Source organism: Gekko japonicus, unplaced genomic scaffold (genome assembly GCF_001447785.1).
Source record: "Gekko japonicus isolate JY-2015 unplaced genomic scaffold, Gekko_japonicus_V1.1 scaffold786, whole genome shotgun sequence".
Classification (NCBI taxonomy): domain Eukaryota; kingdom Metazoa; phylum Chordata; class Lepidosauria; order Squamata; family Gekkonidae; genus Gekko; species Gekko japonicus.
This window is the reverse complement of record NW_015159734.1, coordinates 763,647-789,789: the sequence shown is the minus strand read 5'-3', so window position 1 is coordinate 789,789 and position 26,143 is coordinate 763,647. Positions and strand designations below refer to the sequence as shown.

The 26,143-nt window shown below is 44.1% G+C and overlaps 1 protein-coding gene across 1 annotated transcript in view; it reads left to right on the top strand.

The window, feature by feature from the left end:
- Positions 1–6,373: 6,373 nt before the first annotated feature.
- The window catches only part of DENND2C (DENN/MADD domain containing 2C), a 76,666-nt gene continuing 56,896 nt past the window's right edge, over positions 6,374–26,143 (top strand). The window contains exon 1 of the mRNA XM_015429284.1: positions 6,374–6,438. The gene's annotated coding sequence lies outside the window, so the exon portion shown is untranslated. The remainder of the gene's footprint in view (positions 6,439–26,143) is intronic.

Here is a 26,143-nt window from a genome sequence, read left to right as displayed (position 1 = left end):
TCTTAAAATATTTTATTCATCATATTAAAATAAAATGTTCCATAATCAATTTCTTTTCTTTTCTTTTTTCAATTTTTCCAATTTTTCAGAAAAAATAAAAAAAGGCTTCAGGAAAAAAATGGGGGACACTGGTTTTTTCCCGAATTTTTCCCGGGCCTTCACATCTCTACCCCCCCCCATAAAATAGCCCTGCTGGCAACAACCAGAGTCTGTCCCTTCTCCAGTGTAGCTCAGCCTTTGTGGAAAGGGCTTCCTGTGGATATGGGGCGCAGCATCGTTGGAAATTTTCAGGAGGTGCTGCAAGGCCATCTTATTTGCCATGGCTTTTAATAGGATATAAACCGCAGATATCTTGGGAGGAGATCGTTTTGAGTTTTTATTTTGTTTTAAATGTTATCCTTACAACTGCCCTGTGAGAGGCAGTTAGGCTAAGAAAAAGTGACTGGGCCAAGTCACCCCCGTTTTATGATAGAGTGGGGAGCTGAACCCAGGTCTCCTAGATCCTATTTCAGTTCTCTAGCCACTATATGACACCGGGTCTCAGAGGATGAAACACCTTACAAGAGTGATGCCAGCTGATTTGGGTCTTCATTGAGGAGGAAGGTGGTATATAAATGAAGTAAATAAATAAATCCAGGTGGGGTAGCCGTGTTGGCCTGAAGCAGCAGAACACATTTAGAGTCCAGTGGCACCTTTAAGACCAACAAACAAATAAATAAAACTTTGCTGGTCTTAAAGGTGCCACTGGACTCTAAATTTGAAAATAAATAAGTGCATGATCCCTGGAAATCATGATTAAAAACAAATTGGCTTAAAAGGAAGACTGGCTTTCAGAAGTCATTTTCTGAACATCAATCTTCCTTTTCTCCAGGAAAAGAAAGTATACTGAAGGTGTATCCACTGTCACTTGTAAAGAATGCATTTGTGCCTATTGTTTCCTGATGTGAAGCAGCCACAATGACTGCACAGTCACATATTGCCACCTACTGACAGCTGTTGCTGTTATTCACACAGGAGATCCTATGTTCACTTACTGAAATGTCAACCCACAGTTATATGTTAATGGCTGTAGGTGACAATAAAAAAGAGAAAGATTTCAGGAGAGCGACTTTTTTCATGGCAGAAAGAAAGATCAGTGAGAATGGTGAATTTCCTCCCTACTAAGGCCCATACCATGGCTAAGTACTACTTCTCCATTGTTGTTAATTGTGGCTTTCTAGGAATTAATTTTCTGTTTAGGTAGATTCCCGTTACCTGATAAGGAAGGCCTATTAGATACTGGCCTGGTTCATATCTCTATGGTGACAAGTGTGTTGGGTTTGCCCTGGGCTATCCAAAAACAGATATTTAGGTTTCCCAGATACATACTTCCCCTGCCCCACCTGCACTTTGGTTGGAATGATAATTTGACCCTATACTTCTAACTTCAGGAAAGTTTGGCCTATCCCACATGAGTGATAACCATTCATCCTCCGGCTTCTCCACACATGCATTCAAGACCACCAACTGTCTTCTGTTGCAATGTGGTCTCAACAACTTAATATTCATGTCTTTAGACTTGTCTGGGGTCATGCTGGTAATCACAAAAGGATTAACAGGTTAACATCCTTCAGTCGCTGTGGGATCCAGTCTGGCCTCTTCCCAATAGATTGATTCTTATTTCTCCTCACCAGATGCAGCATCAGGAACTCATCTCTTTCTTGGGACTTCATGTCCTGGAAGTCCACTAGATATTGTACTTTAAGTGGTATTTACAGATCAAACATTTCTGACTGACTCAGTTCATCTTTCAAAAAAGTGGATCCTGCTAACACGAGACCTGCCACATTCATTTTGTAAATAGGAATGCTCAGCTGCTCTGCTGTTTCTGCAACCTTCTCAATGTAGGTGCGCCATGTTTCCATTCTCCAGTGAACAACACAAAAGACAGACTGATTTCCTCCTTCATATTTCTCTGGGATATCCCCTGTGAATTCATCCAGCACCTCTTCTTCTTCACTATGTAATTAAATCAAAACCTGTTTGGGCTTCTCCATGTGTCACCAAGCCAAAACAAGGTTCAGTTTAATGAGATCAAAGATGATGGGTTCAGAATTGTGTCCAGTGGACCCACAGCATACTTTCATAGAGGGCTGCACAGCTGGTGGCCCACTTAGCCTAATATAGTGTGGTGTGTCAAGAGGTCAGCATCCCTATATTTTTGCAGCAGGCAGCAAAAGCAGGAATTGTTCAAGACCCTTGTGTGCCACCACATATGACTGGTGGGTTGTGTTCAGCTCAGGAGGTGACAAGTTGTGCCAGCTGCTTTAAAGTCCATGGCAATGTTCCCGCTAAGCTGTGGAGTCTTGTGAGCAAAAATCCTACTTTGTGAGCTGCTGGCATTCAAGTTGTGAGCAAGTGATTTGACTACTGCATCAGTCAGTTTGCTCTGGAGCCGTCCTTCCTGAGCTGAGACAAAAATGTGTGAGCCGTACGCTAAAAAACTGTGAGCTAACTCACACTAACTCACCTTAGAGGGAACACTGGTCCATGGAATATGTAATCCAAGGAAGCAAAACAGTAGCACAGCCAACACACGTGGGTTGTCCCATGGGCACGAGTGCTGAAAATCGTTATGCCAAATTCCTGGCACAAACCACAGTCCTGTCATACTATCTGGATAGAGACAAATAAGCAGGCCACTTTCAAAGCCAATTCAAAACAAGCTAAAACCAGTTGAGAAAGAGCAAATCTAGAGAGCAAAGACCCAAAGTAGTGGAACACCAGAGAGACCACCCCCAGTTTTCTTAAATTTACTGTAATTCAAACGGTACATTTATAAACAATAGTGCACATGTCAAAATTTGTCCAAAATATCAAAATTTGTAACATCGTCATAAACATGAAAGTATGCATTAACTAATAAGTGAAGCAAGTGTAGTTTGTTGGGCAGTGTGTTGTATAGTGTGTTCTTATAGAGTATGCTGTTAACTTTGGTTTATAGGATCTAGATGTAAAATCCAGAATTCATGATCAGGCACAGTAGTAAACATGCTAAGAAGAAAAGAGCAGTGTGGTAGCGTGCAATTAAGACTGTATCAATGTGTGATAGATTGGATTGTGTCGTTGGCAGTCATTTGTTAGGACATAGTCCAAAAATGGGAACCACTTTTCATCGAAGTTTGACTGTTTTGGGTAGATCTCTGAAGATGATCTGTGATCTTCTCCATAATGTAATGGTCCCAGACTTTGTTGAACCAGTTGGATGCCATTGAGCTCTTTGTAGCTACTAAAAGACTTGTTATTAGGTCTCATCGGATCTGAGGTATGTCAAGTTTATGCCAGACATCCAAGAACATTAGTTCCAGTGAAAACACCCAAGACTGGCTTATATGGCTTGGGCTTTTTTTTTAAATTAAGTCTAAAAGCCTAATAAAGGCTTGAGCTGGTTTTGGTTGGCAGGTGGATTTTGTGATTCCCCCTCTACTTTTTTGCTGGTACTCAAGGAAATGATGGCAGGTGGTGCTCATAGAAACTCATGGCTCAATAAGCCACGTATTTCTAAAGCACCACACCAAAGTTATTCTTCAGATTTAGGCAGGCTAGGACCAGTGAGCCTCCCTAAAGAATTTTGTTGCTAGCAGGCAGGCATTTGGGAACCGTGGCTTTAGAAAACAACTTTGAGAGTTAAGTTTGAGTCCAATGGCACCTTTAAGAACAACAAAGTTTTATTTAGGGTGTAAGCGTTTGTGTGCAAGCACACTCCCTCAGACAAATTGAAACAAAATTTCTTCAGGTCTTACATACAGGAAGATGGGGGGGGGGGTGGAAGCATCAGGAAGGATCAGTTAGAGTTAAGATGCATAAGTGAAGTTGAGATTGGATCAAGGGGCAAGATCAATGAATGGCAGCAAATTAACACACAAATGCGAGAGCTAACAAACAGATGTGAGGAGGAAGCCCGAGTCCAGCTAGTCTCAAGAATGAATAGTCTTGCTAGGTAGTCATATGTTTTGTGTTATACTGTGACATCTCACACCCTCCCTCTAAATAGCCAGTCCCTTCTCACAACTTCTACATATAATGATGGCTTGGGGCCATTTGCTTCTAATTGGATTTCCCATTTGCTGACAATATCAATGTCAAAATGACACTCTCTTTCTCTCTTCCCTGATGGACTTTTAACACTTTAAGGCTATGAGCATGAAAGTCTTTGTCAGTCCCAGTGACGTCCTCCTCTACCGTACCTACACACACAAGTGTGGGGCACTCGATTCCTAGTAAATAAATCACTGCCTGATGTTTGTAGGTGGGAACTGTGCCATTTCAGCATTTGAGAATGAGTTTGCAATGGGTGAGTCCATAGGGTGAGTCACCTGTGGGTGTGGGGAATGCGATTCCAGGCTGTTTCTGTCAGTGGAGGTTTTGCTTAAACAATCCCAGCTTTGGCAACAAATGCAAAATCCACCTTGTCACACGTGTCCTGGAACTGCAGCCATTTTTACTGTGAATGGGATGATGCTATAAGGAGCCATGGCTAGTTACATTTCAGCTCTTTTTCTTCTCCAGACATATCACTTAACACTTTTTTTAAAAAGCCATTTTAAAAGGGGGGTATTTTTGAGTTTTTGTCTGCAGCCATATTTTTATATTATTTACCACCACACCAATAATACATTCGTAAAATGTGAACCCACTCAAATGACCTTGAGCCTTTAGAAAATTGACTAGTGGTGAAAACTACAATAAAAAGATTTGTCGGCACTAGTTGCATGCTGAGAGCAGTGTAATAGGAAATTCCTGGCTTGTTCCCACTAGCGTGCTATATGCTATATTTACTTCATCATAATGTGATCACATCCTCCTCCTCTGGTGATGACTTATATTTGTAGTCCTTTTCAATCAGCAAGCTGGGAAGGCTGAACACATGTGCCAGAGATGCAATGGAAGACACATTGTGCTACCTGGCCCCACTCCTGATTTGCATGTGTTCACTATCAGGAACCTTGAAAAAGCAGAGTTTCAGATTGCAGGAAGAGCATTCCACATGTGTAGGACCTTTATGCATCTTCATGGGAATGTAATATATTCCTTTTCAGATGTTACAACCACGTGTCCTGGGAAACTATGAACAGGAGCCTGTGCTATCTGTAATGCTCCTGAACTCTGTGGTTGCCATTTTGTTTGAATCAAGCAACACATAGTTTTTATTTTATTATTTATTGATTTATTTATATCCCACCTTTCTTCCTTACGGGGGGACCCAAGGGGCTACTTCTCCATTTTATTCTCACAACAACCCTGTGAGGCAGGTTAAGGTGAAAGTGTGTGACTGGCCCAAGGTCCCCAGCAAGCTTCCACAACCAAGCAGGTATTCAAAACTGGGTCTCTCATATGCTAGTCTGACACTCTCTAACCACTTTACCACACTGGCTGTGTATACACTACTTTGAGTAGTGCATACTGGGCTCCTAGTACAAGCGGTTGTAATGTCTGAAAAGGACTTAAACGGAGGAAAGAGATTCCTGCTACAGTTATGCCCCCATGGGAGGTACTAAAAGGAAGGACAGGATTGCCCACTGGAAACAATGGGAGATGCTTGAAGGCCCATTGGAAATAATGGGAGCCTTTTAATACATCCCTGCCCCCACCACGTGTGTACAGTCTCCTTGGAAGCCCATTCACACATAAACCACCGGACAGAACACCTATTATATGTTGCTTCTCTAATGCAATGTTTCTCAGCTGAGTCAGTTCTCTCATTTGGTTGCGAGCACTCAAGTGTGAAGAAGCCAGATGCGGTTCTTGCATGACTGAACAAGGCGCACATCCCTCAACGCGTGCTAGAAGAGTTCAACCAAGACGCCCTCCCCCGGCATATTCTTGTCCTGAATCTAAGCACTCATATATTATTATACCGGAGGGAAATGGCATTTCATATACCCTGTATTACTGCGCTGGGATCCAGGAAACGCCTGCTATTACCTTCCAAATCGCCCGTACGATTGAGACGGGGAGGGCAGAGCCCCCGGCACGAAAGTGAGTAGGGATCGTCACGTGGGAAGAAGCCTGGAGCCTCTTTCCTCCTATGCGCGGGGCAGCCTGCCTTTCGGAGCCATCAGTCCCCGAAGGTTCCCAGCTTGGTGGAGAGGAAAGCGAGGCCACGCACCCGACGACTCTGCGGCCCGAGCCACCAGAGGGAACCAGGGAAGGATGGGCGCCACCCGCTTGGCGGTTAACTGGGGCTAGCACCCACGTGTACCACAGGGCGAAAGAGTAGGCGGGGGCGGGGCTTAGTGATGGAGCGACGGAGGCGCCAGCCAATGGGACTGGGCTCAAAATGTGTCAACTCGGGAAAGCGGGTCTGTTCTTGCCTGGCGAAAGACTTCTAAAGTAGGGATCGAGCGGACGGAGCGAGAAGTGGAATTTCGGCGGGGAGCGCCGCAGCCATGGAAGCTGGTGAGCGAGCGGGGAGGGATGCGGTGGGATTTCGCCAGGAGGCTCCCCGACGGGGTGCTTCGTTCTCCACTCGCGCCCGCGTAGGCGAGGTGGTGGGGGTATCTCTCGGGTTATCGTTTGGTGGAGAACGGATTGAGTTCAGGGTCAGCTTTGGGTGGGGAGTGGGTGGGAGCGCAGGCTCTGGTGACACCCAGGCCTGCGAAGAGACGCCTTCCGCGAATAAATTGTGTCTTCTGGTTGCTAGCCCAGCCGAATAATGGAGGGGCTTGTGTGCGTCTGCTCTTTCTTGGCAAAAAGTAAGTTACACATAACCCGGGGTTTATTCTCTGTTTGTTTTTTAAATGCCGGCTAACTGTAGAGCAGGTGAAGTAATAAAAAAAAGAGTGTCTGGGTATAAGCAGAGTGTCTATCCCTAACCACGATATTTCTGACTCAGATAATGTGACTTCTAGGGCAGGTAGGTCCAGATAATCTGTTGCTAGGCATGGCAGGTACTTTATATGCCAATTTAATTGCATGTTTTTAAATAATCCACGTAACGTGGTGGTGCATGCTTTATAACTGGATCTAACAGCAAGACTGCTACTGATGATTCTGATCACTTATTGGAGTAGTTCAGGTTGGTGATATTGCTCAGCTGGGCCTCCAAGAGGCAGAAGAACCCTGCCCAAACCAATTCCAGCGCTTGTGGGTTGACTCCCAATAAAATCAGAAAAACTCAAGCGTGTGGAAAAGGTCCTTGTGTTGTATCAGAAAACATGACATTCTTCTGTAGTGTGTTCTGACTGTCTCCCATGGTCACCTGCTAATTTTGTAGCTTTGTGTTTTTTATTTGAATCCTGGAATTCGTACGTGCTTGGGGAATATGTTAGGCCTACATCCATCAACACATCTGATAAGTGATGCTTGCTGTCAGCACAAGTTAGTGTCTGTGGTGGAAAAGGTATCTAATTTGTTCAGGGCCGTAGCCAGTACTTCAGGTTGTATTCTGTAATCCCAAACCAGAAATGCAGGCAGCTGTTTGTTCACAAAGCATCAAATTAATGGGTAATCATTCACACCATTTGATAGTTTCTTTTTGTTGTTACTTCAGCCAGCCTGTACTTGTTCCGATTTCAGAGACCAAAATTGGATACATTCTCAGATCAATATTTAAAGTCAGGGGAGGAATCTGGCTACTTTGGAAAGCAACATACAACATACTACTACTACTATCAATAATAATACCATCACCTCATCATTTTAGGATATGGAGACTGAATAAGGTTAAAGTTCCATGGAATCTAGTGAGCAAATGGTGATATGAATCTGGTGATGCTCAGATTCTCCCAAATATTCTCCCTGACACAGTTGCTTGTGACCCATGGGGAATACATGTTACCCTAGAAGGATATGGGTGGCAGCATCCTGAGCAAATATGAGGACAGTACTGTGTACACTTTGCTGTCTGGAAAAGATTTTGGTTGGAGGAGAGTCAAAATGTCTAAACTGTAGATTTTTTTCCCTCCTGTGTTTTGAAGCAGTTTCACAGTAAAACCAGGAAATGAAGTAAGGGTGTCTTGTGACCTTTTATTATATTTAGGAGAGAATGACAATGGTACTTTTCCTAACAGAGAAACAAAGGGAAAATGTTGGATAAGGATATTTTAACAATGCCACAACAGCCTGGCTGGGGTCATTCTTGAATTGTCAAGTTCTTCTGCTTGCTGGGAGGGTAGCTGTGGGCCTCAGCTCTGGGCTTCTGTCTTAAATCCCATGAAGGAAGGGAAGGGAAGGCCTGTGGAAGCCACAGCAGCTCTTAATTTGAGGATGCAGAGAACAGAAAAGCTTGCAGTGTTTTGAGGGATCCTCAAATAACCTATGTATTATTGCTGGTTTCCCTGGCACTAGTAGCTTTTTTGCAGGAAAAGTTGTGAAACCTTACAGAAATAATGGGCTGGATCCAGCCAGCATTTTCACTCTATCTTGCCCAATTCCCTTCCTTGCTACAGGCTCTGTCCTTCATGGCTTTTGTTCATGCAAGTCCCACAAACCCCAGCATAGCCTTTTGGTGATCAAATGGAACTCCTCCTCCCCTGGTCTCCAGTGGAAAACCTGGTTGGATCCAATCCAATATACCCATCCGGGAATTTAAAAAAAAATATGAAAAAGTTGGAGCTTCTCCCGTTTTGTTCACTTGTGCTGCGATCACACACACTAAATAATCTCTTTTCAATGCAGTTTCCAACTGGATTGTGTGAACTGGCAAAATCCAGTTGGAAAGTACATTGAAAGTGGATTATTTAATGTGTGTGAGTGCAGCCTTGGACTGTTGAACATTCTCCTCCTAGTCCCCTTGACCTGTTGACTATTCTTTCTCCCTTCTACTGGGAATAAGGTAATATTATAAAAAATATCACAGACATGATTTGTGTTAGCATCTGACCCAAGTATGCTCATTTACCATTTAGACAGCAGTTTTATGTATGTTTACTTGTGTGTAAGTCCGAAAGATCAACAAGACTTAATTCCTAGTAAACATGCATGGGCTCGGGCTGCAACTTTATCAAGTACTTTACAGTAATTAACTTTTATCCCCTGCTGAGAGACAGGTTAATATCATTGTCATGTCCATACGTGGGGACTGACACATGACAGAGAGTGTGGGCAACAGAGAGTGTATGCTACTTGTGCAAGGCAAGGTTATACAGTGACTTCGTAAGACAGTCAAGATTTGAAGTGATTCTCCTGGGTCCTGCACTCCTACTGAAGCCCCAGTACAGATTGGTTTCCTGTCTGTGCATGCTCTTGAAACAGCCCATGGAACGTTCTTCATCATCACCACTTGATTGCAGCTTTAGCAATATTGTATTTCTGCTGTGGGTGATGCCTGTGTAGCAGGTTTTGTCTCTCCCACAGGAGGGCTTATTTCTGTCATCTGAGGAGGACACTGGGCCGGGAAGGCTGTTTACTCTCCAAAATGTGTGTGAACAGCCATCTCATTACACCTCCATGTCTGTGTAGTGTTTTCCAGTTGAGTGGATGAAGTTTCTCCTTTTGTTGTGAACAAAGGCAGAGGTTTGCAGCACCTGGGATGGAGAGACTGGATTTCAGAGAGTGAATCTGAGCTCCATAGTGAAATCCTTTTTAGCAAATGTGAAGTCCCCTTTCCATCACTGGCTTGAGGTGTAAGCCCTTTATCTCCCACAATCTCACTGTTAACTGTATTGAACTTTGTACCTGCACTGTCCTTGGGAGCTGGCAGATTGTCATGGTTTTTATCCCTGCAAGACATCCATACCGTTCCTATGGCTTCTTTCCCGCTGTTTGCTATGGTGGCTTTTGGTAAACCCTAGCAGAGTCATTCCTCTGTTTGATAATCAAAGCTGAGAGTAATGATGTGTTTCACTAGTGTTTATTCCAGTGGGATGTAAATCTTCAGGATAAGTCACTGTGTCTGTGTGTGTATTTGTGAAAGAGACCAACCATGAATCACTATTTGTGTTTGCGCAGTGTTAGGCTTGACTGATGCTGACCTGAAGAAGACTCTTGTTCTTTAATAGCCGCAGCTCAGTGATGAGGGAATTGACATCCCCCCCCCAAAAAAAAGGGATTATTGACCTTTTCTCTCAAGACATTTCCTAGAAGTTTGGGCTCCTCTTATACTAGCCTGTTGCCTGTTTGTGGGATTAGAATATGTGCATTGCTGGTATTGGATCACTCAGAAACCCTTAGAATACCGGGCCAATATTTATTTACATCATTTATTACCTGTTTTCCTCACCAATGGGGACCAAAAGGAGCTTGCAACATTCTCCCCTTCTCCATTTTAGCTTCACACACAGCCTGTGAGATAGGGTAGGTTGACTGTATCTCATTGGCCCAAGGTCACCTGGCAAGCTTCCATGGGAAAGTGGGGATTTGAGCCTGGTCTCCCAGATTTTAGTCCGACACTCCAGCCACTGCGCTATGCTGGCCTGTGTAGATCTTCCTCCTCCCAACCGTTTTGCCTTCCTGGTTTGATCTTGAGGAACGCTGTTTTGCAGATTGCATTTCTTTTTGGTATTTGCTCCTGGTTGCATGGTGATGCATGCCGCCACATCTGTTAGGCTGATCAATGACTAAAGCTGGACGGGATCACTTTTGTTTTTCTGGCTGATGCAGCTGTCATCTGGTTTGAGACACATTCACTCTAATATGAGCATTTACAGATGCTTTTAGGGTGAACTAGTGCATGATAGCCTTTGGATTTTAAAATAGGAGAGTCCACTTATACTCTGTCTACCAAACAACATGTAAATTTACTTTCTGTCTCATGGAAAAACAGCTGCCCACTGGCAGCCATTCCTTGTTGCTGGAAACTTCTGGGCCCTTACTGCTTGATCTGGCTAGGAAATAAGTCCTGCTGAGTTCATTGGGTTTGCACATAAGTAACTGTGCATAGGATTGCATGCCTTCAAGTAGGGATCTTGCTTAGTGTCCTTGCATGTGTACAGAGAAAGTGATACAAAAATTCATTACAGCTACCCTCTCATTTTTACCTCTTAGGAAATATAACTTGGTAGAGCAAAAGGCATATAAGCTTCATAACAAAAAGGTTTAGATTGTGCTGGAAAGTAGTAGAAAGGCTTTATCAATTGTTATAGCAATAAAAAAGAATGTACATTTGTTCAAAAATACCTGAATTACAAAATGGAAAATGTAATTTGAAATAGTGTGGTTCTTTGCAGCCAATCTTCACATTTTCTTGCACCTTATCTTTAACCTATACAGTTACTTTATCAGACCATTTGTCCATTTAGCCCAGTGCTGTCTGTTCTCTGCCTCTGGGTCTCCAGGCTCTAAGGCAGAGGGTTTTTTTTCCCAGAGATAACCTGAAATTTGTTTAACTGTTGATGCCAGGGATTGAACCTGGGACCATCTGCATGCAAAGTGTGTACTCTGCCACTGAGTTATGGTCCCACTCCCTGCTAGGCTAACAAGACCTTTTCAGACATCCAGTGGGAGTGGACTGACTGTGGGGAGGAGGGGTGGGATCACAGCAATAAGCTCTGCCCCTGACCGTCATGCTTGGGATATATGTATAAAGCCTACACACACACACATATATCCATGTATGGATCTCAGTGCATGATTGAGAACCCTGGGGGAAAAGCAGGGTTCCAGACCATGTAGAGTAAGCCATACATGTGTGTGTGTGTATATGTATGTATGCACATAGGCTCTCTCTATATCTTCTAATGAATGCACGTGTGCCAGGAATGGAATTTGCCACCATGATCCCCCTCATACTTTCATTCCGCTCACACTGAATACATGGAAAAAGGCTAATATTTTGACAGAAGGCATTAAGCTTAGACGATGAGGGTAGGTGGCAGTGATATCTGGTACTCAGTAAGTGTGCAGTGTAGCTTGTGTAAAATGCTTTGCCAATATCTTAAGCCATCTTTTTGTGTTCTCCTGTGGAACCCAACCCTTGAAGTCTATACCTATGTAGATACAGAACATAACCTCAACAATGTTCTTCCTTTCTGCTGTTTGGTATCAGCTGTTAATCTCTGGGCTCTTTGCCAGAGCCTTAACCTGAATCTGACCTGGCCTACTGGCAAGGGGGAAAACCAACAACTAGGCTTGCTTCTAAATTCCTGATAGTGGTAGACTATGGAGCAGTTGGAAGCCAACTCTTAATGCTACATAATGGAGTGATGTGGGAAATTAAACCTGTGTTGCTTAGGTCCTGTGCTGCTTCTCAGAAAAATATATGTTCTGTATGTGTTTAACTTTTTTAAAACTGTCACTTCTACATAAATTTCCCTGTGATGCTTCTCTAGAAATTCTTTAAGATACTTTAAGATACTTCCTGAATTAGAGTGGTCTAGAATCGGCCTTATTCTCTTGTTGTGCTAGTTCCTTGCTTGCTATGGGGTGGAAACCGGAATTCAGAATGTACCTACAGCAGGGTTTGTTTTGTTCAACTGCTGAAGCTGTGGAAGAGGCCACTGCTGTGAAACAGTGTTGACGATCTCACAATTGTGGCTCCATGGTTACCTGTGAGACATGTGGCATTTTAGCACAGGGCGCCTGGCTTTGTCCTCAGGCTGAAGAAATGTTGGAATTCCATGCGTGAGCCAGTGTGGAGGACACGAGTTTCTTTTCCTCTCTCCATGGCAGCTGCAGGCAGGTGTCCCTCCAGCTGTGGCTCCAGTCAGGCAAAGGTTAGGCTTGCAGTTTCTGCCTGTGAGCCAGTGACCTACTTTGTAGAGCAGGAAAGCTGTATAAAGTGTTTTCCACTCCCCCAGAAAGTACCCCTTTCCTGCATAATAGTAAAAATGGCAGGAGCTCCACTTTCAATGGTATTCTAACCCAGATTCAGTAGGTGCAGTGAACGGAGCGAATACATAGGGGGAGGGTTTGAGAAAGAGGGAGATGGAGATGGAAGTGGGTCAGTGCTTAGAAGCAGCAGAGAAAGTTTTCTATTATGAACACTTGCTTTCTGCCCACTGGGAAAGTGGATGGACTATTTATTTATTTATGGCTGCCATCTTTACTTATCACAAGGTTTCTGCAAATTGGCAGAATTTCACACTGGCTTCTTTCCCCAGTTCTGCCTTTCCCTGTTGGGAAAAGTTTGGATTTTTGTCTGGATTTTTTGTCTGTTTTAAGGTTGCCAAATCTGTCTTGGGAAATTCCTGGAGGTTTTTGGGAGGGTGGAGTTTGGGGAATGTAGGAGCTCAGTGGGAATGTGATGCCATACAGTCTGCCCTCCAAAGCTGCCATTTTCCCTGGGGCAACTGATCTGTGTAGTTCCTAGACAACTCTGGGCCTCAACTCAAGATTGGTAATCCTAGTCTGTTCCGATGCTGTAGAAGTCATAGAGCTTTTTGTCAGGAATAAAAAGGTATCAACCTTAGCTGCATTTTCATATCTCTAGAATACAAAATAGTAATAAATCACTTTTCCCACCTGTAAGCAGTTGCAAGAAATTAAAAGATCAGTGTGGGACAGATAGAACTCTGCACCAGAGTATTTGGCCTTCTGCCACAAGCGTACCTAATTCTGCATGAGAGTATATTGTGCAGATTAAGTGCATTCATGTATTTTTGCAATACCTTTGGGAATTTTGGAATACTTTCCAAAGGATCGTTGTTTGACCGTGTGGAGGAAGCAGCCACCCAGACGGAGAGAACAGGGCCCATGCAGTAAGAATGTTGGATGCTGTCTGAGAGAGTTAAGTGTTTATGCCTTTTTGAAATCAATGAAATTGAACGTGTCCACTTTCAGTGCTTATGTTTCATTGATTTCCAAGGGACAAGTGGTTCACATTGGGCTTGTTCTAAGAAAAGGGCTGGACATCAGGAAAAAGTAAAGATGATATGCACATTCTAGTTTCATCATCAGAGACTCACTGGTATTTTCAGCTATGGTAATTATGACTGGGGATCATTCTGTGTGCGGAATCTACTGCATCTCTGGCTATATTATACCAGCAAAAATGAAAGCCAAATTGCAGAAGGGGAAACTAACAGGTGATGATTTCTGGGAAAGGAATAGCAGGACTGGAGCCGAAACCAGCTCCGGCCCAACTTGATGTCCTGGATGAATCACTCTTCCTACACCCACACCTTTTCTGGGGATGAGTGAAACAGGGTGTTTCTTAAAGGATGACTATTTACCAACAGTGAGTGATATTTTTAGATAAAGTTAAAACTTTTATTCCCTCTGGAAAAACACGTACGAAGATGAGTAGTCACTGAGCTCTTGGCACTTTTAGTTGGTCTAACATAATGAGAGCTTGGAATATTATTGAAAAATTTACTTGCTTTCTTTGGATACATTTTCAGGACTGGTTGACACAGATTAGTGAACTCTTCAAGTGCTCAGTCTCTTGTTTTCCCACACTCAGAGCTGAGAGATAGTTAAAATGGGCAGATGTTTTTACCCCCACTTTTTTTTTTGCAATATCTTTTGCTTTGGGCAAATTAACCTGGAATAGAATCAATACTGTGGATTAGAATCTCTTACTTTAAACCAGTGATCCCTAATGAGACGCCCATGGGCACCACGGTGGCGCCAAAGTGTTTCCTGGTGCACACCTGCTTTTCCCCCAAAGCCAAAAAACAGTGTTGGCTCCCCCACCCCCCTTCACTGGAGCATGAGGCGCTTCTGAACAGTCCCTGGGGCATCACTTGTACGCATGGAGGCAGCACCCATTTGGAATCACCTGCCTCCCTCATGGGAGCATGCTTGGCTTGGAACTGCCAAACATTTTGTAGAGGCTCCCAGTATTTTGTGATCAGACTGATTGCCAAGTCAGCCATTTTCCAAAAGTGCCCTCAAGTTCAACAAGGTTGAAAGCCTGTTTTAAATGCTTCTTGGAAGAGCATTGAAAGTCCAGCTTTTGACCTCTGGTGTATTTGTGTGCATGAGGAAAAGAGGTATTAGTACAGTATGCTAAGCTGGTACTACTTCACTTCCATTATCTAATGAACTCCTTTAAACAAGGTCTGCATGAGAGTGGGGCACACAGTGGTAGAGTATGTGCAGTACATGCAGAAGGTCCCAAGCTCAGTTTCTGGCATCTCCAGCTGGATACTCCTCAGGGCTGGTTTACACATTACAAAGCCTATGTGGCAGACATGTTGCCCCACAAGTAATCTGGGTGAGACATGTGTTTGGAGTCCCATGCTGGAAACTCACAATGTAGTTCTAAGTAGAATAACACACTTTGTCCATTGAAATCCATGGGTTTGGGAGGGTGTAACTCAGCTTTTGATTGCACTTAGTTCCCAGGTGGGTGAGGGTCTGATTTGGACTGGGACTGGAAAAGGTTCTTGAGCCACCCTTTTCCCACCTAGGGGCCATTTCAGGTCAGGAAAACAGAAACACATTACCAGTCAAAGTAGATTATGCCGAGTCAGATGTACCAGTGGTCTCTATGTGATCAAGCAACGTTTTTTTTTTCTTAGATGAACAGCAGATGTTAAGCAGGAAAAACATATTTTTGGAATATCATGGGAGGAAATGCTGCAGCAACGAGCGTAAAAAGTGGTTAATGGAGCAAGGATTAAGCACCCCATCTCCGCATGGCATCTACTTTCTCAAGTGCTCTTGATTTTTTAAAAATAAAATAAAAGTCCAGCCATTATACATGTCTGCATGTAATTTCCCGTTTGACTCTGGGCTTCTTGTTAACATATTCTCTGTGTCTGGGGTGACGAAAGTTCTTTCAACAGGAGAGCTCTTTCTTTGTATTTCACTGCCTAAAACGAAAAGGTGGGTTGGTCAGGAAGGCAGCTCCTGGAGATGTTTATAACTTAACAATGATGTTTTGCATTGCTTACCATGCTTTTGTCATCGTAAATGAGGAAACAACTCAGGACAGTCAGTAGAAGGAATCCACCACTGTGACAGTTCTCCTGAGGGAACTGGTAGGAGCAGGAAGACAATTTTCCTGTATGGTATGGCCCTCACTTGTGGGGGAAATCCCAGATCCTTGATGGGTGTGTCTAGTGGGGGAAGCGGTTTGCACCTTCATCGAAAATCTGTAGATGTTATGCAGTCTGTATGACAGTGTTTTTTGCCCCAAATGTTGTCTATATCTATCTTCTTTGGTTTTGTAATCGACATGCATCCTCTAGTCTAGTCATGAATGCATAATAAAGCAAAGGAGGGGGGTAAATATAGTTCTGACATTGAACAAGGATCTAGCTGATTGTTCCTTTGAATGTTCACAGGGAAAGACGCAATCTCTATGGTCCCAAGCAGTGTACAATGCTATGGATTATTTTAAATTGTACCTTGCAACCAACTGGCAGTTCAGGCAGCTGTTGCAGAACAGGTATAATGTGCTCTGCAGGCTGGTAGTTGGTATTCTTCAGTAACTGTGCATGTTCATTTAATTATTGACAGAACTTGTTTTAATGCAGCAAATTCATTTTTTGAAGATAAAGGAGGAACAAAAGACTTGTGGACAAGGAGTCAGTGTGGTTGATCTAGTTCACATCTGGAGCTTAATCCCAATATTTGCCAGGAGAAGTGTTTAAACAGGAAGGAGAACAGAGACGCACCACGTACTCTTCAAATGAATATTCATCTAGCATAAGAGGCAGAGGCTTAGATTTTGGGTTTTTTGCATTATTTATAGTCCACCTTTCTCAGAGGGACTCAAGGCCGATTACACATGGTGGGTCAGTACAGTCAACAAAAAAGGGCATTCAGTAACCAATGCATTAGAATTGCAGAAGCCTGGAATCACCAGAAAGATCTGAAGCATAGCATAAGTATTCACATGACACATTAAGTGACAGAGGAATTACATAAATAGGATCCTTCTTATAATAAGTTATACACAGCAGTATAGATCGCAGTCCAGATACTTTAATAACCAAAGGGGGGGGGGGACAGCAGAAGGCTCCTTGTGCTGGAGGAAAGCACAACCACTAGTGAAACAGATCTATGGGATTCAAGCCTCTCAAAATTATTCTTGAAAGAAGATTCTTAGTTTGAGTATAGAGAGCCTCAGGTTGCTCCTCTATGGGAGTGATTCCCTGTTTTGCTCTCATTGCTGTTGCCAAGGTAGAGGCACGTGACAGCGGCAACAGAGTTTCTGCACAGGGATTTCCTCCGTGCTTTCTCCTCATGGCCCCCCTCCCCACTCCCAGTGTCTTTCTGCTTTTTTAAATAAATGGCAGAAGGCTCATCACTATAGTGTTCGGACAGTCCAGTGATTTATCTAAAGTAAAGTGTGCCGTGAGTTGCAACCGACTCATCGTGACTTCCAGGAATGTCCACCTCATGGAGTTTTCAAGACAAGAGATGGTCTCCCGTCCAAGTACCTACCCTGCTTAGCTTCTGAACTCTGACGAGATCAGGCTAGTCTGGGCTATTATGGCCAGGTTCAAATCCCCATTCATGCCATGGAAGCTCGCTGGGTGATCTTTGGCCAGCAACACACTCTCAGTGTGAGGATAAAGTGGAGGAGAGGAGAAAGATGTAAGCCACCTTGGTTCCCCATTGGGGAGAAAGGCAGGGTATAAATGGATTAAATAAATAAACACTAAGTAAAAAAAAACCTGGCAAACAGTCCACCAGTGATGGAAGGGGTGAAATGGCAGGCAGATCGGGAGCAGGGAAGTGTGGAAGTCTGTCCACATTTTTCTCAAATCTGCTTTGGGTACAATCTTCCAGGAAAGCTCATACCAAAGCAGGTTTGGGAAATTGCAGAGTAGAGCCTGGGAAAACACAGAAAGTGAGTGATTTCATGATGATGTGCAGAAGGCCACTTTAAAACGACTGCAGTTATAGGGGGAATGCAGAGTGAGGGCCCACTGTGGAAGCAGCCCCAGAGATTATACCAACTTTAACTTGAAATGTCTCAACATTGTAAATATATCCCCCACGTGAAATTTCAGTTCTCATTAGGAAAAGGTTCCTGCCTTCTTCTGAGAGAAGAGAGCAGAGCAAGAAGGATGTCATATTTCTGAGTAGTTGAACACAGCTGGATGCTTTAAGGCAACAGCAGCCTGGCTGGGCTCTCATTTGCAATGTCAGGTTTAATTTCCCCTTGCTGCCTCTTCTGTCTTTTTTCTTGCTCTGGAATAAAAAAAAAAGTTAGATTCTTATATAAATAGTGGGGATCTAACTGAGTCTTGGTTTTGTGAGTTCTAGTTTCTAAACCATACCCAGCTCTACAAACGTATATTATGGGCAGGGAGGTATTTGTGTATGTAATTAGCATTCATATGGGCCACTGACACATCAGAAGGCTTTTCTAAATGGCTGTGCCTGAAATTTGCTACTGGGGTTTCACCCAGACTTACAAATCTCAGGATGGGCACCTGCTTCCTTGCATTTCTGAGGGGAACCTGCTGTAAGAGAACTTGATCGATACCCAAATAATTATGTTCCTGTGGCTGCTCCAGCCCCATCCTCCTGACTGATGAGACATCATAGTGCTTTCTCCATTCAGTGCGCCTCAGGCTGGGCTATTGTACTCTAATTGAGCGTGAGTGATCCCTGCAATCATTTCACTACAACTGTGATGCAAGTCCTTCATTCATTTAGCAATTTATGCTACTTGCAACTTTGAAGACGCATCATAGGAAGTGTTGTTTGGTTCACCTCCTTGCCTGGACTGGCAGTATTGAGCAAGCACTGCTGGAGTCAGCTGCGAGACAGCATTTCTTCCCCCTGATTCATCCATAGCCAGTCATCTTTGGCATTTGATTTCACCCTTTTGTGTGACCACATGAGCAGCAAGCATTCTGCTGAGAAGGGCTTTTTGAGTTATACCAGCTGGGATGAGGCTTTTATACTGAAGAGGTGGGGTGTTTGTTCCTTGAAGAAGCAACCTGGGTTGACTTAGGCAAGGGAAGTAGGCTGCTGAGTCTCTGGAGAATACACTGAACATGTGAATCTGCTGTATACTGAATCAGACCCCTGGTTCATCAAGGTCAGTATTGTCTACTCATACTGGCAGCAGCTCTTCAGGGTCTCAGGCAGAGGTCTTTCACATCACCTGTTACCTGGTCCTCTCAACTGGAGACGCTGGGGATTGAACCTGGACCTTCTGCATGGCAAGCAGATACTCTACCACTGAACCACTTGCCCCTCCCTCCCCCTCAATAGTGACTGTCAGGTGCCTCTAATTGCTGGAATTCAATGAAATTTGTTTGTATAGCAGTGCAGCTGTAAGCGGAGTTTTGATGTATACCGCCCTGAGCCCTGGCTCTGGAATAGGGCGGTCTAGAAATGTTATAGTAGTAGTAGTAGTAGTAGTAGTAATAATAATAATAATAATTCTAAGCCTATTGACTTCAAAGGATTTAGAAGGGTATAACTTTGTTTAGGGTTGTACTGTAGATCCCTGTGATTAGGATATTGGTCTACAGTAGAAGAGCAGGATTCAAGTCCCGTAGCACCTTAAAGGCCAAGAAGATTTCCAGGGTGTAAGCTTTCAGATGTCAAAGCTCCCTTTGTGAGAATATTATATGACACCCTCCCATGGCCTGTCGCCCATGCCCCACTCCTGAAGGTAGACTGGTGTGGCCCTGATTAGTGCCTAGATGAGAGATCATTGCGAGTCCCAAGTAAGCCACTTGGTGTTTAAATAAAGGATGATATATATGTGAGTTGCTTCTTGCTTCATGTAGGAGACGACAGAAGTTGGAGCTGTAATTCTGACTGCTGACTAAACATTTCTGCTTGCTGTGTTTTGTTGGAGTAGGGCTCTGAAATCTCTGGCCAGACAGACAGAGGAGGGGAACAGTATCCCTGCACATATGAGTCATTCTGGTAAAACTGAATTTTGCAGAACATAGCAGAGCTTACAGCCTGGAGGAAAGTGTCAGGGTCCTATCAGCTGCTCTTTCAGCCATGGGGGTGGGGGGGGGGAGATTAGCCGGCCTTTCTCTCCATTCAGAGACCAGATAACGAACAACTCTGTCTCTGTCTTGATTGATAGAGGTTCTCAGCATGCCTGTGATTTTGCCAGAGGACATTGGCCATGTTGTAGCTATCTGCCTTTTCTATTTTTTTTTATTTGTTTCAGGGAAATAGAATGGGATCTCAAAGATAGAGTCATAGAATCACAGAGTTGGAAGGGGCCATACAGGCCATTTAGTCCAACCTCCTACTCAATGCAGGATCAGCCTACAGTGTTCCTGACAAGTGTTTGTCCAGATGCTTCTTAAAGACTGCCAGGGAGGGGGAGCTCACCACCTCCCTAGGCAGCTGATTCCACTGTTGTACAGCTCTTACTGTAAAAAAGTGTTTCCTAATATCCAGCTGGTCCCTTCCCTCAATTTAAACCCATTATTGTGAGTCCTGCCCTCTGCTGCCAAGAGGAACAGCTCCCTGCCCTCTTCTAACTGACAGCCCTTCTAATACTTAGATGACATCATTAGGGTCACCAGTGCCCTCTCCCTTTTGCCATCCCCTCTTCTACTGTGCTGTGGGCTGGCATGCAAGTATTCCAGGATGTGCAATGTCAGCGCCAACAGCTTTCAGTTTCCTCTTGCCTGTCATGCCATACTCCAAATTGGGCTGCTTATGTCACAAGAAAATCTGTCTAAATATTTTTCTGGTGTTGTGCAAAAATAGTCAAGTTTAGCTCTTGTGCCTCTTCACTCACTGCTGCATGAGGCACTTCCTGGTGTCACTGCTGGGCATACTGATTGCTGAAGGTGAGCCTGATGCAGGAGATGGAATGGACAGGTCCACTGAAGGGTCAGTTCAGTGTGGCAGAGTTAATTTCAGGCCAGGGTCTGAACAGAGAAGGCCAAGAGATGTGGACTGGAATGAGGACGTAAGAAAATGGCAGGCAGAAAGTATGGAACTTGAACAAAGCTTAGGAGCTACACAGGCAAGGTTGGTATCTGGCTCTTGCCCTGAGAGAGACCCAATCCTGACTTGGAAGCACTTATAGCCAGATAACATTAGAAAGAATCAGTGGGTTTCCTGAAAGTGGAGTCTTCCAGAATTTGGGAGGACAATACTGCTCATTATTCTTCCACTCTTCAGCCTCACCATTTGCAGAGTGCCTTGGATGATCCTGACATCTAGAATCTGCATTTCCTGTATATTTTTGGCTGTTATTTCTTAAGGAAGAAACCTGGAAGGCTCCCTATGGAGATAAGCTGTGGTGATGAGGGAATTGTTAGTGAATACCTCCAGGTAGCTGTACTCTTCTCTGAGCAACCCTAAACCATTGAGGAACTAGCTTGATGTTGCTGGTGACAGGAAGTGAAGTGGGAAGAGTAAAAATTCAGTTTCTGTCTGTTGTCTTTGAATAACAGAACCTGGAACCATCTCAGATTGTACTTCTCTTCTTCATACAAACATTTCTGCTTTCTTCAGACACATCATTGTTGGGAGTGATGTTTTGTGTGAATTAGTGGTGCGCACGTACAGTCAGCATCAGTGTTCCCTCTAAGCCGTGAGGAAAAATTCTACTCTGTGAGCCAAAAAACTATGAGCATTAAAGTTGTGTGTGAGCCTATTTTTTAAATTTTAAATTTCAGTTTGGAAAGGGAAGGAAAGAAATGGAGAGAAATAGAAAGGGAAAGAAGCAGAAAGAAAGAAATTGAAAGAAATGGAAAGAAAGGGAGAGAAAGGAATGGAAAGAAAGAAATAGAAATAGAAAGAAAGGTAAAGAAAGCTGTGCGATTGGAGAAAGCAGGCATGGAGAAGGGAGGCACTTAAAGTCCGTCTAAGTGCCTGTCTTCTCCAAACCCACAAATCGGCCCCCTGCACTTTGAAGACAATCTGTGAGCTGGTGTTCGAAAATTGGTGTGCTACCGCAACTTAAGGGGAATACTGATCAGTATGGTACCTGTGGTGACAGTGAGCTGTAGTGTGTTTTCCCTTCATGTCAGCAATCCTTGGGTATACAATTGCATGGAAAAACCTGAGTGTAAACTGGGTGATACGTAGTCAAATCCTGTAGACAGCTGTCATTGTTGTGATCATAGTGGCTGAGAAGTGTCTGTGGCTACCTTCAGCACCCTTGTCAGTTGTATCTAGGTACAGCTTGGTTCATAGCTAGCACTTAGTTGTTTGAAAGTTAGAGGAAAATCTTGTGGGAAGGAAGATAAAGGGGGGGTGAAGGGCCATGATTTCTCTGGTGAGGAAAATCTGAAGTAGAATATCCATTTCCTCAAGATACCTCTCAATTGAAGATGAGCTTTGATCTTCAGGAGACACTTTGGGCATTCTCTCTCCTACTGTTTTGCTGACAAATCCTGCATGTTAATGTGAAACTGCCTGTCCTAGGGCTAAAGTCCTGGCTATGAAGGATAGGTTGTTGAAAGCATTTCACACTTTGTCTCTATGCTTTCACTGTGTAGGAATGGGCACCCAAGGCCTCAAGGATATCTGTGGACATTAATCCACAGGTGACTGAAAAACAACAGTCGTGTAATACTTTTTAAGATTAGGACCACTGAAACATCACAAAACCGCGCTCAAGCTTTTGAGTTCCCCAGAAGTCCTCAACAGGCTTTATTCTTTGTTTTATAAAACCCCCCCCAAACAGTTGGCAGGGCAGGGGAGAAATATGAAGTCCAAGAAGCATGATGGAGGAGTTTGCACTTTGCAGAGCCTTAGGGCCAATTCATGGGTGGGTGCTCTTTGCACTTTTGGAGAAACCCACAAATGTACACATGGATTTCCTTATTGGGCCAAATTGTAACCCTCCCCCCAGAAAACAGCACGGAGGGGAAGGCTGAAGACCCTTCTCCACAGTTATATTCCAAGTTGGGCACCACTAAAGCATGAATCGAGGAGAACGCACAACTCCTGTGATTTTTACAGAGGATGGGGACCCCAGACCAAACCTGCATTCCCAAGAATGTATGAATCAGGAATGCAAGCAGGGTTGCAGGTTAGATTAGGTAGTGGTAGGTAGAAACAGACATCAAAGGTTCACGGAAGCAAAAAAAAAAAGTCACTGTCACTTTGAGAACTTGAAAGCCAGCAGTTAATTGCGTTTCTGCCTATTGCTAATTGGAACACACAAGTCCCTTGTCAGACACAGAGAAGAGTGAAGAAAAGTACTCTGATCTGTTATTGTTTGTGTCTTCTACATTACCCTTTCTTTCCATTACCTTTTTTCTTTATTTCACTTCGGAGAAAATATTGGGGCTTAGAAGGTTGCTAAGTAAGCAAAATGGCAGAAAGGAGCATTTCCAAAAAGTTTGTCTTGCACCTCTAAACATCTCATGGCTCAGCAGCATGCAGAAGGTCCCAGATTCAGTTCCCAGCCTCTCCAATTAAAAGAAGCTAGTGACCATTCCCTGGCCCCCCACCCTACTAATTGTGGGTACCCATTTATCTACTTGCAATTACGTTGCTTTCGAACCGCTGGGTAGGTCCCTCCCCAAACTCTGCCCCACCCCCAAATCTCCAGGAATTTTCCAACCCAGAGTTGGCAACTTTATCATATCCCTAACCACAGCAGGAGAGAAACCAAGAGACTCTAATCAATTATCCACACTTTTCCCCCTATGCACTTGTAAAGGAATGTTCCTTCAGTAAATGCAAAAGTCCCCCCTTCCTCCCAGATACTGGGCACTGAAAAGAGGCTTTCAGTCTTAAGTTGAAGGCACTTATCCAGGCCCTACACTCCATGGAAACACTTCTTTACTCAGCAAGTAATTAAACTGTGGACTTCTTTGCAAGGGGAGGCAGTGATGGAGCTTTTAGATGGATTTCATGGCGGAGAGATCCATTAGTGGCTACTAGCCATGTTGACTGAAGGGATCCTCCATATCCAGAGGCAGCAAACCTTTGAATTCCAGTGTTGGGAGGCGGCAGCAGCTGGGGAAGGAGGGTCTCAGCCAATGCTCCCTCTAAGCTGTGGAGTCTTGTGAGCAAAAATTCTACTTTTTGAGCTACTGGCATTAAAGTTGTGAGTGAGTGACTTGGCTACTGCATAAATTAGTTTGCTCTGGAGCCACCCTTCCTGAGCTAAGACAAAAATGTGAGAGGCTAAAAAACTGTGAGCTAGCTCACACTAACTCAGCTTAGAGGGAACACTGGTCTCAGCCACTGTGCCATACCTGCCCTCCAGGGCAACTGGTTGGCCACTGTGTGAGAGGATGCTGAGCTAGATGGGTCACTGTTCTGATCCAGCTGGGCTCTTTTTCAAGACAAGTTATGTTATTAGTCTCCCCTAGAATAGGATTTCCCATAGTGAGGCCTCAGACCACTTGGTTGTGATGCTGAGGAATACAACAGGTATAAACACTTTGTGGGGATGGGCAATGTTCAGGGCGGGCAGGGCAGAATGTGGCAATGTGAACTTCTGAAGTGTGTGTTTGTGTGAGGGGACACAGGACAGCCTCTTTCATTCTGTTCTCTATAAAGAAACCCTCTGAGACAGGAGGAGGCAGACTCCTCTCTTGTCAAGTAATAACGAATCCAGATCCCTGTGGAAAGGGGGACTTGGAAAGCTGATGTGGTCACAAGGAATCAATTTGTGTGTGTTCTGCTGGCTTCTGCAATTGCAGCCGATCATATGAGATGATGTGTACGTGTGCGAGTGCCTTTGTTCTACCAGTCTGCTGTGATAGCAGGACTGTGGCAAGGGAGGGAGGTTACTGCAGCTGCAGGAGTCCTTTCATTGGGTGGGCTTGACCTCAACAAGGAGGAGAGCTGTGATATCCAATAATGCTGGCAGCACACTCATTTTGGAACTTGTGGCTTCAGGAAATTGAATCCTGTTGGGAATCTTTCATGGAAAATGCTTAAAATGTGTTCTGGCTCTCAGTGCTGGAAAGCTGTTAAAACTGCCTGTCATGTGGTGCAAACCTGTCTCCGCTGCCCTGACTTGAGCAAAAACGTTAGGTACTCTCTTTCTGAGTCCTGGCGTTGCAATATGAAGGATTCCCCCCACCCCCAAAGTGTATTGCTGATCCCTCTCCTGACATGCCTCTTGGGAACATTTTTCATTGTTGATACAGACTTTTGTCATTACTGCTGCTCAAAATCCAACAATGTGAGGCAATCCCCCTCCTGGAAAAGTGCTGTTTATTGCAGCTCTCCAGAAGATTAATTGTACTTTTGACACGTTCAGTGTTTGCCACTCCTGACTGCTATTGCCAGTAACACCACCTGCTTGCAGCAGAAGAAAGGGCCAAAAGCAGCCCTCATTTGTTATCACTTCTGCTTCACTTCTGTGCTAGGGTAGGAAGAGGCTGGAGGAGAAAAAGGCTCCTCATGAGCAGGAACCAGGCAGCATCTGGGATGACAGGTGGACTGTGTGCTCCACAGCAAGGCCGCCCCCTGAGAAAGACTTGGATGATGAAGGGAGAGCTGAATGGAGACTGTGGAAAGCAGTGGAATTCATAAGTTTGACTAGTCAAAGCTGTTGGACCAGCAAAAATTCCCATCCAGGAGGGAGGCTTAAACAGGTGACTTTAGAGAAAAGCTGCTCATCCACACTTCTCATATAGATAGATCCTGTTGGTCGGCCATGTTGGTCTGAAGCAGTAGAACAAATTTCGAATCCAGTGGCACTTTCAAAAAGTGTGCATGCACATGAAAGCTCATACCTTGAATAAACCTTTGTTGGTCTTAAAGGTGCCACTGGACTATAAATTTGTTCTGCGCTTCCCATATGTTGCCCTGAGGCCTCACCTTGCAGAATATTAGTTGGACTCTAATCCTGCAGGTGCAGCGGTCTTGCTCCTTGGCATGGGCACAGGCTGCACACAGAGCACTGCTGTGTAGAGCCTCCTTCTCACAGGCCTGTGACCTCCAGCAATCTTGGAGGTTGAGAGTGGAGCTTTGGGGTGGGGTGCCAGTTTGGGGCCTGACCCTGCGTGGCCAAGAAGTGGCTGACTCTGGGGCTGAAAGGTCATCTGAACTTTTGATGGGGCTGCCACTAGAACAGGCTCCTCTACTAAGGAGCAGATTACTGTAGTTCATGGCATTGTTTACTGTATGTCTTGTTTTTACTGCACGTTCTGATTTTTGTAATCCAGTTCTTGCATTGTTTATGCAATGTTTTGTACTTTACAAAATCAGAAAACAGTGCAATTAAACTGCCTTGAGAGAAAGGTGGACTATAAATAAATAAATAAATGATATGTTTTTATCGTAATGGCGTCCTACAATGTTGATAATGTTAGCTTCACTGCTGGAGAGGCAGGATATACTCAAATAAATAATATTTGCTTCTGTATGTCATGAAAGCATTGCCACACCCATTCATACAATTGTGAGA